The sequence below is a fragment of the Lactuca serriola genome, chromosome 2 (assembly GCF_051521515.1).
Source record: "Lactuca serriola cultivar US96UC23 chromosome 2, Lser_US96UC23_V15, whole genome shotgun sequence".
NCBI lineage: Eukaryota > Viridiplantae > Streptophyta > Magnoliopsida > Asterales > Asteraceae > Lactuca > Lactuca serriola.
In genome coordinates this window covers 47,487,277-47,503,633 of record NC_136409.1, presented here as the reverse complement: position 1 = coordinate 47,503,633, position 16,357 = coordinate 47,487,277, and positions in this window count along the sequence as shown.

The window sequence follows — 16,357 nt, the reverse complement described above, 5'->3', positions numbered from 1 at the left end:
CCACAGCCTAGGCAAAGTTCGATGCTAGATAGGGTGCGTCTGGGGGTTATATACCTCACGATATTCAGACCACGGCCTAGGCATTGATAACTACCCCTGACTTAATTGTCTTGTGGTTCTTTCTTTTACGAACAAAGGTTCGTAGTTAAACTTAGTCCATTCATTCAATATCTTTATCGATCCTTGTTTACTGCTAGAGGATTTCTGAAGCAGTTTAGTTAGTTAGTTGTTCATATCGATTCTTTAGGTTAGATCTAGTAAGATCATTGTATAAAGTTAGTATGTGGGGATCGATGTTGTTAGTTCCTATTGAGTAAATCTTGGTGACGATGTGAGGTCGTGCCGATTAGATAAATCTTGGCGACAATGTGACTTCGTGCCTATTTGACATAAATTGTTGAAGGAAAACAATGTTGTCACCCCGGTGTTTGTTTTATTTGACATAAATTGCTGAGAAAGCAATGTTGTCACCCCTAATGAAAATCCTTAGGCTAGGTTCCTTGTGATAGTTGTTTTAGGGACGTAACGTAAGGATAACGGGAATGGGTAATTGGGGTAATTTGGTTGACTGATTGATGTTTAAACATAATAAATTTATGTATTGTGGGTTGAAAACCCTATATGCTCACCAGGCTTCCAAGCCTGACCCACTCAGCTTTTTATGATTACAGGTAGTGGACCCCGAGCATAGTCGGATGATGATGATGAGTGATTTTGGATTATAGGCCATTAGTTATAATTAACTGTTGTAAGGCTTATAATGTCTTGTTTATGCTTTTGATCTGTATCAGAACATGACATCCCGAGGTTTTGTTATGAAATAAAAATATATATTTCTTAAAGCAAGGTTTTGATAAATTTTTATCATGTTTGACTTTGGGAACAAATTCCGCAACACTTTTAATGAAATACTCTGATTTTATTTTAAAAAGCATAAACGAAATCGGTCTTTTCTGGCCGTGAAATTGGGGATGTCACATTCAGTCACTCTGTCTTCCAACCCAAAAGAAGCTGAATGCTTCTATTATCATGATAAGGGGTACTGGAAACGAAACTACCCCAAGTACCTGTAAGATGTTAAGGATGTGAAGGTTAAACCTGACCATGCAGGTATTTACACTATATTGTCTAATAACTCATCGCATACTAATTCTTGGGTCCTTGATAACGGTTGTGGTATTCACATATGTTCTGATCTGTAGGGCCTAAGAAGAAGTGAGGATGTGGAGCACAGGAAGATAAACTTGATAATGGGGAATTGGAAAGCTTCACATTTCACCAATATTGGAGTTTATTCTTTATTGCTAAGTAGTGGGTTAATGTTAGATATGAATAAATGTTGTTACTCATCTAAAATGGCGAGAAGTATTATTTCTTTTCATGGTTTGTACAAACAAGGATTTACTTTTTCATTTGATAATGAATGTGGTGGTATTAATGCTTTTTTGTAATGGTGTTCTTTATTTTAAAGCATTACCTTGTGATGGTGTATATGCAACTATATCGGTTGTAGACACCCTAGGAAATAATGTGTTGCATGTTGATTCTTCCACTAGTTAGGACAAAACATCCTTGTGGCATTGCTGTCTTGGACATGTTAACAAGAAGCGCATAGGCCAACTCCAAAAGACTGGAGTCTTGGAATCATTTGACTTAAAGTCAGATGATAGTTGCGAGTCTTATTTACTTGAAAAAATGACTAAGTCACCCTTCACTGGCACTTGTGCTAGGGGTGAAGGTTTGTTGGACCTCATACACACAAATGTGTGTGGACCCTTCAGAACTGCCACAAGGGATGCTAGCTGCTTCTTTGTGACTTTTACTGATGATTACAGTAGATATGGTTATGTCTACTTAATCAAGCATAAGTCAGAAACCTTAGAAAAGTTCAAAGAGTTTAAACAGGAAGTGGAGAATCAGCTGGGCAGGAACATTAACATACTTCGATCCGATCAAGGTGGAGAGTATCTTAGTACAGAGTTACTTGAGTATCTTAAGGAATGTGGAATTGTTTCATAATTGAAACCTCCCAGGACACCACAACTTAATGGTGTAGCTGAGAGGCACAATCGAACCCTGTTGGACATGGTTCATTCCATGATGAGTTGAGCTTCGTTACCAATCTCATTTTGGGGGTATGCCTTAAAGACTGCCACCCACATCCTTATTCTAGTCCCTACCAAGAAGGTTGTCAAAACACCTCATGAGATGTGGACTGGGAAATTTACCACTTTAGACCACATCAAGATTTGGGGTTGCAAGGCTTTCGTGAGATGTGAGACTCACGACAAGCTCGAAACTCGTAGTGAGCGGTGTATTTTCGTCGGCTACCCACATAAATCTTTTGGTTACCTCTTCTACAGACCCAATAAGAATGTGGTCTTTGTGGCAAGGAGAAGGGTCATTCGCAAGAGAGAATTTATAATCCAAGGAAACAGTGGGAGGCAAATTGACCTTGAAGAGCTTCAAGAGTCAAGTTGTGAAGCAACCTCAAACCCTAGCAATCAACTTGAGGAGGAAACTCTTGTTGAACCAACTGACGAGTCTATACCTCTGAGGTGTTCACTAGAGTTAGAAATCCTACTGAGCATTATTATGGTTTCCATATTACTGCGATAGGTGATACATTTATCAGTGATAGTACACTGGTAAATTTGGATAAACGTAACAACTATAGGGAAGCCATGGCAGGCCCTGAGTCTGCTAAATGGAAAGAGGCTATGGACAACGAGATTCAGTCCATGTATGACAATCAAGTTTGGAACTTGGTTGATAATGTACCGGGTCATAAGACAGTCGGGTGCAAATGGATATTCAAGAAGAAGACCGACATGGATGGGAAAGTGCACACTTATAAGGCGCGACTGGTTGCGAAGGGCTTCACCCAAACTCAGGGAGTTGACTATGATAAAACCTTCTCACCAGTAGCTAAGATTAAGTCTATTAGGGTTATGCTAGCCATTGCTGCATTTCATGATTATGAAATATGGAAAATGGATGTCAAAACCGCTTTCCTTAATGGAAAGTTGGCTGAGGATGTTTACATGAGTCAGGCAGAGGGTTTTGTCAATGCAGAGTACCCTGATAGAGTGTGTAAGCTTGAGAAATCCATTTATGGATTGAAACAAGCATCTTGCATCTGGAATCTTTGTTTTGATGAGAAAGTTAAAGAGTTTGGTTTTTTGAGAAGCGAGGATGAGTCATGTGTATATGTCAGAGCTAGTGGGAGTATAGTTAGTTTTTTGGTATTGTATGTGGATGACATACTACTCATAGGAAATGATATCCCAATTTTGCAGGATATTAAATCCTAGCTTGGGAAGTGTTTCTCTATGAAGGACCTTAGAGAAGCTGCCTATATCCTAGGGATAAGGATATTGAGAGATAGGAGTAAAAGACTAATTGGACTTAGTTAGAGCACCTACTTGGACAAGGTGTTAAAGAGGTTCGATCAACATGCAGAATTCCAAGAAAGGTGATTTACCGATCCAAAGCAAAGCCAAACTGAGTAAGGCTCAGAGCCCGAGTACAGAGGCTGAGATAGCTGAGATGAGTCGATTTCCATATGCTTCCACTATTGCCTCGATCATGTATACTATGACTTGTACCCGCCCTGATGTGGCCTTTGCTTTGAGCATGGTCAGCAGATATCAGGGGAACCCTGGCAAGGCTCACTGGACTATGGTAAAGAACATTCTCAAGTGTGACAACCCGAACCTTTTCCGCTTCCTTTATCCTAATTCCGTTAATAAAATTTGAATTTTATTGGATTTCCTTCAAATTCCTTGGTTTGGAAAAATTATTACGAATTATATAATTATATATACGAGTCAGAACCAAAATCGCGCAAAAAACCCGAAATGTCTCGAAAATCAACATGTTTGCGGCCAGAACGAGTTTACGGACGTAAACCCGTGTACGACCGTAAACCCGTTTGCGGTTGATGCCAGGTGGACCCCACCACCGACCATACCCCCAGCCTATATATATGAGACCCCCACCTTCATTTTAAGCTTGTTGGCCGAAAACTCTTTCTTTCTCTGTAACAACCCGAAATTTCATATCACTTTTTGTAACTCAACTTGTAATCCAATTTGATCAACCAAACGTCGTTTCCAAATTCGTTTCTGATTTCGCCATTTTATTAAGTCATTAGCTTATATCAATCTAAAATGACTTAATGGGTGTCTTAATGTCATTAAGAATCATTTTAACACCCCATTATAACTATCGGAATAATTCTAGAATCGACCATATCGGGTCACGACAATTTGGTCGGGTATGACCAAAAGCCCCACTTAACGTCGGTATCGGGTAGAATTCCGTCGTGTCCAATTCCCGAACACTATATAAATGATTCTAAGCTTTCATTTGAAGCTTTTGGCCGTTTCTTCCATAAACACTTCCAACCTTTCTCCTCATCCATAATCAAAGGTCCAAAACAAAGATTTAAGGCTTCAAATCAAAGAGGTATCATCTATAACTTGTTATTCAACCTCTTTAGCCTTCAATTTGAGGATTAAATTAAGTTTTGGGACCAAGAACATGAGTTTACGGCCAAGGAGCAAGCTTGGGCCGTAAACTCCTCAAAATGGGGTTTTTAAGCCAAATTTACCCTTCCAAATCATAGTTGGGACTTAGATATGACCTTGAGGCTTGCAAATCTAGACTTGGAACACATTAAACATGAATTTTAGGGGAAAAAAGAGAGTTTACGGCCAAGGCTCCTTCTTGGGCCATAAACTCCTCTAAAATGGGGATTAAGTGCCTTTAAACATGTCCAAATGCCTTGTAATTTAACCAATGGCCTTGTGGTAAATCCTAGAATCATCTAAAAATGGTTTGGAGACCTTAAACACATCAAATACCATACATATTGGAGTTTACGGCCTAAGCACATAGCCTTTGGCCGTAAACTCATATAATGATGCCAAAAATGCTCCTAATTCACCCTTAAGGCTTGGAAAAATTCCTAGAAATACATATGAGTGTTTTAAGCATCAAAAACTAATTTTCCTTAACCATAATAGAGTTTACGGCCAGAGAGTTTGTGTCTGGGCCGTAAATTCATATGAAGGTGTTAAATGAAGCCTAAAATTGATACCAAGCCTTAGAAAATTAGTTAGAATCACATGTGATTGTCCTTTGTAGCTCAAATTAATCATTCTTGGCCATGGGTGAGTTTACGGCCGTAAACTCCAAGTGTGTGGCCGTAAACTCCCTTTTAAATGGTATAATTACATTTAATCCATTCCAAGGCATTTTAGAAATTCATTCCAGCAATCCCCATGTCCAAACAAGCCATTAAACACTCAAAATCACACAAACATGAGTTTACGGTCGTAAACTCATGTATGTGTGTGTTTTGTGGTTGTAAACTCATTTAAATGTTTACTTTTGGAGAGTAAACTCAATTCCCAAGTCCCTAGTGCCATATTACGTCCGAAGATGTCACCCGGGTCACTCCAAACGCTCGTTTTGAGGTGTTTAATCTCGTCGGAGTGTAATATTCCATTTAATTAGTGAATGTATCCCTAATTAAATATATATGGACAATATTTCATTTTACATATGGACATCGCGAGTAATCAAGCCCCGAAACCACGTCTAGTATCCAAAACCGACACACTTCCGAGTCCGGTGAGTTCATACCCCTACCTTTTTCAATGTTTTCAGGGGGGGAACACAAGCAAAGTACAAGGGTTTTCTTGTACTCAAAACTTTTTTTCGTGTGTGTGTGTTTCACATTTCATATGCTTTTAATACTGATATACACAACTGATAATTGGTAGAACATACAGATCACATAAACATTTATTTGTGAAATGGGTTTATAAACTGTTATGCTTTATATATTTCACAAACGGTTTTTCATATTTTATCAGTTAAAAGCATTACATTAGAACACATGAACAATATAATTTGTACACTGTCTTGTCCTCGGTAACATTCCACAGAGATACGCGAATGGAGGATTATCCTATTATTACTAGTAAATTTGTTATTCCTGTATGATTGGAGACACGTCCTCGGCGAACACTCCACAGAGATACGCGAGTGGAGGACTACACCCGTAACCAGAATCTCTGGGATTTAGAGAGCGTGACTTGAGTGTATAAATCTATACGGGGATGACTACCCCACACCTGGCTGCTAGCTACAGCCGAACCGAAATGGTTCAAGGGTGACGAAAGTCATAAGGTTGTGGACTACTTATTGCCACAGGTTCAGTCTTTAGTATGGTTATGGAACTCGCAACTAGGATAACAGAGATTTACTTATAGTAATAATGAACCACTTATTACATTTGACAGATAACCAGGTTTCGGTTACATCTTTTACATCTTTTACATCTTTTACATCTTTTACAATAATATCCAACATTCAGGAAGGTATGGGACCTTCCTGGGAAACCTTATACATAACAAGGTCTAAAAGAATACATCTTTCACAACTAAAACCAACATACAGGAAAGCATGGGGCATTCCTGGGTAACATATACATAACCAGAAAAGTGTAACAAACTGAATAACATTACATCTTTTACAATAACTAACATTCAGGAAAGTATGGGACTTTCCTGGGAATACACTGGTACATAAACGGAATAGAAAAACGAATTGGATAACCAAACTATACTTTACTTTTGTGAAACAACAACCAATTTTTAAGAAAATGTGGGATTTTTTTGGCGTGTGTTACATTTTCAGAAACAGAAAGGAAACATAAACATTTTCACAAAACAAGACTACTTATGAACTCACCAGCGTTATGCTGATTTTCAAACCGCTTGTGTTCTCAGGTCAACGATAGTACAGGTACCCGAAGACTTACTTAATCCAGGATGGTGTGCGTGCAAGGCCTGTTCATTTTGTTCATATCTATATTATGTATCACAACTGTATAAACTGTGTCTTTTGAAACAAATTGTAAAACTTTTAATATGTAATGTAATGTTTGTTTCACTTTACTTACTATGCACATTGGATTTGATACTCAACATGGAGTCAACCCCGGAAATGTTTCCGCCTTCGGTTTTCGGGGTGTGACATTCTCTCTCTAGACTCTTGACCATAAACTCCCAAAAACACCCTTATTCTCCCGAAAATCATCAAAAATTGACATTTGGGGTCGATTTGGAGCATCTGGAACACGTTTTCTTCGAAATCAAACACCCTTGTTCTTGAGTGTACGGTCATACACCTTTCAAATCTGCAAGGGCCGTAAACCCTTCGAAGAGGAGTTCACAGCCGTACACACCTCTTAAGTGGTGAAAAACTTGTTTCCTCGACTCGATCAAGTCCCGGTAACATTCCTTAACCGAAAGCAAGTGTTATTGTAACACTTTATCTAACGATAATCGCTAATTTAGATACATATATGTATTTATTTGATATTAGGATTCCGTTAAGTGCCACGTACAACAACTCGAGGATCTTCATTTCCAGTACGACGCTTTCCCCCAACAAACGGTGAGTTCATACCCCTATATTTTTCCGAGTTTTTTTTAATGTTTTCAGGGGAGGATACAAGTAAAAGCACAAGTAATCTTGTGTTTAAAAATATAATTTGGTTTATTATATTTTCCTGTCATTAGTATACATTGAACATAGAACTTACTAAACCTGAAGAACATAGTTACTACTAGATTTGCGGTAGCTTTATAAACATGTTAAGATATACATGTTGCAAATACAGTTTTTAGAACAAAGCAAACAAACTTATTAATTATAAAATAAAATATATTATTTTATAAGGATTCATGTTAATAACAAAATGGGTTTTCATAGTATTATTCATGGATTCGTTGAGAGAACTACAGTGTGTGACGCCTTGTAACCAGAGTCTCCTGGAGGGAGAGCGTGAGTTTGTGTATAGATTTATACGGGAGTGGCAATCCCACACCCTGACTATTAGCTACAGCCAACCTGGGGTGACAAACGTCATTTTCAAGACGTACGTCCGAGTATGTCGTAATGTTGAACGCCCATAATATGGTTATAAGAATCCACAGGTGAAACGACTCGTTCACGTAATAATATACCTAACAAATAGTCAATAGGGTTAGTAACTATGTGACGACTTAGTATGTACATTAGAGTAATATGAAATTAACATTCAACTTGCAGTGGGATGTATGATCTCCGCCTCATTCCCTGTTTCCTTGTTTGGTTGTGGGCTTAGGGCAAAATCACCCAATCGTTTGTTTGTTCGATCTAGATTTCTATAACTCGTATGTACTAAGTGATCACAGGAGGGTATTAACAACACTTTCGGGATACAGAACAACACATTATCAACTAGTTTTTATTTATGTAATAAGACTATTATACATTACTGGTGGTAACTAGGGTTTTCAAACAGAACAATGCTTAAACAACATAACTATGGTAGATACTTGTACATCACAATTTGGAACATATAATTCAATAATGTACACATAGGGAAAATATAGGATTTTCCAGGGTAAACATCAGTACTTTACAACAACTGGTTAATTATTTAATTAGCGAATGTTCATTATTAATTCCATGACTCCTTAGTTTATGCATCAGGGTTACGTATGAAGAATATCTAATAGACTGTGGAGTGTGTGGTTTCGGCCTCATTCCCTGTTCCTTGTTTGGTTGTGGGTTTAGGGTAGATTCACACAATTAACTGTCTATCTAATATTGGTTTATACCTAACTAGTATGAGCTAAGAAGTCATAGAAGGAATGGGTTAATCATACATTACATAAGAAAATATTGGATTTTCTTGAGGAAACTTTCAACAGATATCAAAGGACCAATACAATTAACTTTGTAAGTATCTAGTGAATACTTCAGGATTATGTACATGAGGATCCGACAACCAATGGAATGTGTGGCCTCCGCCTCATTCCTTGTTCCTTGTTCCTTGTTTGGTTGTGGGCTTGGGGGAAAACCACACAATCGATTGTTTGTTCGATCTGGATTGTATATGATTTGTATACACTAAATACTTGCAAGAAGAACTAGTAAGAATCATTTTTACTTAAAAATTTATTACATTAGAAAATGTAAGGTTTTCTGGAGAAACATAACGTACTTTTCAAAAGAACACATAATAGTTTTTCTAAAACAAAACACTTATGAACTCACTAGCTTTATGTTGATACTCTTTCAAAACCTACTTGTATTCTCAGGACATTAGTAGACAGGTACACTCATCGGGTTCAAGAAGATTGAGCATAGTAGCTTCAAGTCTGTACTTGTTATTTACTTTTGGAGTCAATTGTTTATGATTCAAATATAATGTAAACATTATACTATTAAAACAATGGTTGTTGTTGCTTTGATTACTATTATTCAATTGTTTAGATACTAAACATGACGTCCTCTACCCCGAACGTTTGCGCCGTTTCGGTTTGGGGTGTGACAGATTGGTATCAGAGCATTGTTTATAGTGAACTTAGTATATCAACCAGTAAAAGATATACAACTATAAATACAATGGGGTCGGAGTGCTCTGACTAAAAGTATACTTTTAAAATATAAGTATTTTACGATAAGTATACTAATAAGCATACATACTAAGAACAAGTATGACAGTAAGAACAAGTAAGAATAAAACACACAAAAGTAAATAACAAGTAAGAACACGTATCACAATAAGAACAAGTGGGTCATGTAGCGTTTAGTTTGATGACAGGGTGTGGAAGCAAGTCCATCCAGTCGGTTTTCTTTTCGGGAGACGCGTGGGACTGCTATTTGTGTGTGTCTTTTGGTTCAGCGATCGGTGAGGTGTCCGGTATTTCAGGTAGCAGGCAGACAAGTTGGGACCAGGTCGGCTTCATCTGAGAAGCAACATATGGTAACAGGAAGAGTTGAAGTGGGTTTATGACTTAGGTTTCGTGTGTGGAGTTGCCTGGATTCGGGGTATATGCTAAGTTGTTTGCAGTTGGATTCAATAATCTCAGAGGGTCTGGCTTGACCATGTTGCACAGCTCCCGTCTGAGTCTAACCGTTGCAGGGATGAGTCTTTTACTCGAAGGATTATTTGAGCCTCATGTCAAGTTGAGCAATCCGCAGCCGCATTTGATCATTAACCTTGTTCTTTTTGAAGCCTCAAGGTATTACGGGTGGAAGGTATTCTATTTAGGCTGGTTTTCTTAAGAAATAAGTTCGATGATGGTTCAACGTGGGCAGTTGTCGAGAAGCTAGGTCAATTTGAAATTTCGAGTTCGGAAGAATAGAGAGGTTTTTTTATGCAGGAAGGTTTAAGGTTCGTTCCTTTTAGGATTGGTATCAGGATACCTTGGGAAGGCTGTATTTAGTCCAGATTGTGGAGGTATGGACCAGATTGTTGGATGTGCTGGGAAGGTAAGGACGGATTTCGAGGACGAAAGCTAATTCAAGTGGGGGAGAGTTGTAACACCCTGTTCTGAATCGACTCCTAGTATGGGGTTGTGGCTCGAATATCAGACATCATAAGGGTTAGGGGTTTTGAAAAGGTAGGTTTGAAGACTATTTGGGTACGGGTGATGTATTGGAAGTAATCCAGGTGTTCGATTCGAGTGTTGGAGCCTAGGGGTATTTCGGTAAAGTGTCAGTTGGGCTTTCGTGAAAAATGGATTTTTTTTCGGAAGGTTATAAGAAAGGTATGAGTTGATAGAAGTGTACGGCGTTCCGCATGCGCTTTGCGCGCCATTGGCGCTTTGCTTTCCTCTTATTCTTCATTGGGACCTTTCCATACATATAAGGATCGTCGGAAACGAGATTATAACGAAGAAGTTGTGGCCTTTGGAAGTTTCGTGGTTTTCAGGCTTAGCCGAGTACGCAGGGTGTACTAGTGAAAAAGGTAGTACGTTGGGCGTACTAATCAGGATGGTCGCGAAGGTTCCCAGGAGTACGTTGGGCGTACTCCAGTCAGATCAGAACCCTATTTTAGGGTCTTGGACCGTATTTAAGCTCTTTATCTCATATCCTAACCCTAATATCTTCGGGCTCCATCCCTTTAAACCCTAGAAATCGTCCTCAATCACTCATGGTGGCATTTTGAGCTTAGGGAATCCATTTTTGGAGTGTTTGGTCCATTTTCAAGAAGGTAGAGCTTGGTGCGAAGATGGGGATCAAGGGGGAAGCTTATGGATCTGGCTTTTGGGACTCATTTTCATCTTGTTGAAGGTATAAATCTTTGAACTTGATCATTGATATTTTAGATCTCTTGCTATTGAGTTTTGTAGGGTAATACATGCATCAAATACACTCAATAACTAGGCAGGGGAAGAATCGAAACAACAAAACGATTTACCTAAGTGTACATGCAACCTATGGATCTATGGCTTCATACTATTACTTCTACCCTATAAAATCCGAAAATACAAGGAAGAATACTAACCTCTTTAGCAGTTAATGATCTTCGAGCTTGACTCCTTGTGCGTGCCACCTTGTTTGGATGATGAGGATCCAAACTAGAATCCCTCTCTTGGTTCACACCCAATGAATTTAAAAGAGTAGAAAAAAATATTAAACTAGGAGGGATGAACTACAAAAAAAAAGTTCTTCCACAATGAGGGAGAAAGAAGGTGGTGAATACTCAAGCCAAATGAGCAAGGATGAATGAATCCCTAAGGCCCTATTTATAGCCTTGGATATCTCCTAGGGTTTTATCCTTCCATCCATGTGGGATAGGATAGGCTAAGAACGAAATTCCCTTTATCCAAAGGGAATTTTCGTCCAACCCCTTCATTCTAGGGTTCTGGAATGTTCCCTGATTAACCAACTATTGATTAATTCACATTCAACCCTTCTATTAATTAAACTGTTAATTAATTCTCAAATTGTTCTCTAATTAGTTTCTAATTAATTATTAAACCATAATAATTAATAAACTAATTACTCATATTATTTATTCAACTCAATTTTGAGTCTTGAGGGCAACCCAAGAGGACCCTGCTATTATTAGAAATATCGCCAACTGATTAACGACCTTGGACACACTTCCAACAGTCTCCCACTTGGACAAGTCATTAACTAGGTATATATATGGTTCTATATTTCTCAAATAATCAACAGAGAGAAGGTCATCCAATGCATCTGTCGAACTCTGATCTAATCAGTTTCAACCCTCCGATAAGTGATCAACTATTCCTTCATCCTCATGATATTTGTATGAATTCGAGACATGGATAATGGTCAATCACATAATTCAATATTATGTTTCCCGATATAGATTTGTGACGACTACATTTGACTACTAAATCAAACACATCAATTCTAGTCAGCAGCCGGCCAGACTTTTAAGATGTCAGCACCAAATCATCGAGGGGCCCATAGATATCGCTTCTCCTATTAAGGCAGAAGGGATGAATAAAATTTGACTACCTAGTCTTTGTCTATTTCATCATGTCACACATGAATACACCCGTTATAGCCACCAATTACAGATAGCGTTGGAGTATACCAATGCATAACAGAATCTTAGAGCAAATCCCCACATGTATCTCGGTTTGAAGAACAGAAGATATTATCATATTAGAATTACTCGTGACTTAAGTAATCTCTAAGTGCGGGTTGATCCAATACTTAAATCACTATTAAGTACTCATAAGTGTTAACACAATCACAATGTCATGCTCAATCAAAATGGTCAATCCACCAACACTTATGATAGTCTTGAATCACTACTTACTTCCAAGAGTATGACCGACTGTGGAGGTTTGAGTAAATTAATACTCGGGAAGTGGGTTCTAAACATGCAAAAGCGAAACACATTATTAAATTAATAGAAATGATAGCAACACCAACACTTTATTAAGTCTCCACAAAATAAACACCAATTTTATTACAAATTCATACTGCTAAATGTTTCAATATTTTATCAAACTAAACAACTAAACAATTACACCATATCTTCAGCAAATCTAATGCCTATAGATCTAGTATGACTATCATGTTTGATCCTTGATAATGGTTTAGTGAACGGAGCGACTGGATTCTCCTCCGACGACACTCTGCTCACGACAATATCCCCATCCTCGACTCGATGTCTCACATAGTGGAACTTTCTAAGTATATGTCTTGAGTTACCATGATCTTTGGGTTCTTTAGTCAAATCTATTGCACCCTCATTGTCACAGAAGATTTCCAAGGGATCCTTGATGCTCGGAACGACACCAAGATCATCAATGAAATTCTTCAGCCATGTAGCTTCTTTCGCAGCTTCACTAACCGCTATATACTCTAACTCGCACGTAGATTCTGCCACTGTCGACTGCTTGGAACTTTTCCAAGTGACCGCTCCTCCATTAAGCAAGAATACCCATCCCGACTACGAACATGAGTTGTCCCTATCAGTCTGGAAACCAACATTTGTATAACCTGTGACTCTCAACTCATCCATACCCCCATATACCAAGAACATATCCTTTGTTCTTCTTAGGTATTTCAAAATGTTCTTTACTGCCGTCCAATGACTTTCTCCAGGGTTGTCCTGAAAACGACTCATCATGCTTAGAGCAAATGAGACGTCAGGACAAGTACATGTCATGGCATACATGATTGATCCTATAGCAGAAGCATACGAGACTCGACTCATTCTTTCTTGTTCATCACTAGAACTACGACATTGATTCTTACTCAATTTCGTGCCATGTTATATAGGCAAATAACCTTTCTTGGAGTCCTGCATCTTGAATTTCTTCAAGATCTTATCCAAGTATGTACTTTGGCTCAGTCCTATTAGACGTTTTGATCTATCTCTATAGATATTTATACCAAGTATGTATGCAGCTTCTCCTAGATCTTTCATAGCGAAACAACTCCCAAGCCACGTCTTAACACCTTGCAACGTCGGGATATCGTTTCCTATAAGGAGTATGTCATCCACATACAACACTAGGAAGACTACATTACGACCACTAGCTTTGATATATACGCAGAACTCTCCTTCACTTCTTGAAAAAACAAACTCCTTGATCTTTTCATGAAAGCAAAGGTTCCAGCTGCGAGACGCTTGTTTTAGTCCATATATGGACCTTTCAAGCTTACACACTCTATTTGGATATTTTCGATCTATGAAACCCTCAGGTTGTGCCATGTACACTTCCTCTGTGAGCTTTCCATTAAGGAAAGCGGTCTTCACATCCATTTTCCATACTTCAGAATCATGAAAAGCTGCTATGGCAAGTAATATCCTAATAGACTTGATCTTGGCTACTGGTGAAAAATTTTCTTCATAATCAATTCCTTGAGTCTGAGTGTAACCCTTTGCTACCAACCTATCCTTGAACGTGTGCACATCCCCATACATGCTTGTCTTCTTCTTGAAGATCCATTTTCACCCAACAATTTTAGTGTCAGGTGCAGGATCAACCAAATTCCAAACTGGCTCATGCATAGACTGAATCTCTCTCTCCATGCTTTCCTTCCACTTAGCAGCCTCAGTGCATGTCATTGCTTCCTTATAGTTGGATGGTTCATCCATATCAACCACTGTATGATCATTGATCAATACGTCTCCTTATGTGCTCACATGGAAACCATAGAACTCAGGAGGATAACGAACTCTATTGGATCTGCGAAGGGGAGGTGGAGATATATCATTTTGCTCAACAGGTCGCTCAACCCCGGTTTGAGGTTCCTCAACGGGTTCTTGCACCTCAGGTTGAGTGCTAGTGTCTACTAAAGGTTCTTCTTCATTTGTCTCTTGAAGCTCTTCAAGGTCTATGTGGCTCCCACTGTCCTCTTTGGAAATGAGATCCCTTTCAAGGAAGAATCGCCTTCGAGCAACAAACACTTTGTTTTCCGAAGGCTTGTAGAACAAGTATCCAAACAACTTTTATGGATAACCAATGAAGTAACACTTCTCTGACCGGGGTTCGAGCTTGTCATTCGCCTTGCGACGAACAAAAGCTTCGCGTCCCCAAACCTTTATATGTGCTAGAGAAGGACGTGTCCCACTCCACATTTCAGAGGTTCTTTAGCAACCTTCTTAGTAGGTACGAGGTTTAGGATATGGGTGGCTGTCTCTAAGGCATACCCCCAAAAAGATATCGGAAGTGTAGCTCGACTCATCATAGATCGAACCATGTCTAACAAAGTTTAATTTCTCCTTTCAGCCACACCATTCAACTGCGGTGTTCTGGGAGGAGATAATTGTGAAACTATTCCACAATTCTTTAGATGATCGTAGAATTCAAGACTTAAATATTCTCCACCCCTGTTGGATCGGAGCATCTTGATCTTTCTGCCCAATTGGTTCTCTACTTCATTTTGAAACTCTTTGAACACCTCAAACATTTCTGACTTATGCTTGATTAGATAGATATATCCATATCTACTAAAATCGTCAGTAAAAGTCACGAAGTATCTTTCCATGTCTTGTGGCAGATCTGAAGGGTCCACAAACATCTATGTGGATGAGGTCCAACAAATCCTTGCCTCTTTCACAGTGACCTGTGAATGGCGCTTTTGTCATCTTGCCAAGTAAGCAAGATTCACATACATCGTCCAATTTGAGGTCGAATGATTCCAAGATTCCATCATATTGGAGCTTGGCAATGCGTTTCTTGTTTATATCGCCAAGTCAACAATGCCACAAACATGATTTATCTAATTCACTTTTAGACGAACCTACATTCATTATTAGTTTATCAACATCACCATCACCATCACAAACAATACTTTCATACACACCATTACAAGGACTAGCTTTAAAAATAAAACAACCATTCTTATAAACCAAAATGTCACCATTATCATTATCAAAAGCAAAACAAAAACCATCCTTATAAAGTGCATGAAAGGAAATAATGTTTCGTACCATATCAGGCGAGTAGAAACAATTTAATAAACTAAGATAAACACCACCACTAACCATGAGCTCATAGTTCCCAATCCTTGTAATAGCTGACTTGTGCCTGTTTCCCATGATTAGGTTGAGCTCACGATGCTTCAACTTCTTACTTTGTCTTAGTCTCTGCATATCAGAGCAAATGTGAGTACCACACCCTGTATCAAGAATCCAAGAACTAGAAGTAGATGTGATATGGAGTTCTATCATGAACATACCTGAAGTGCCAGCAACCTTGACTTTGTCCTTCTTAAGGTCCTCGAGGTATTTAGGGCAGCTACGTTTCCAGTGTCCCTTTTCCTGACAATAAAAACAAATGGCTTCACTTGGATCAACAGAAGGAGTTATTTCAGCTTGAGCCCTTTTCTTGGGAGCAAGTTTAGACTGTCTGACCTTACCCTAACCCTTTCCTTTGGGTTGATGATAGCTTATTTTATTTCTTTCTTTTTATTAGTTTATTTTAGATTTTTAGTTTTTTTATTAGTATTGCATTGTATTTTAATTAATTTCTTTATCATGGATCGTATCGGGGACTTGTTA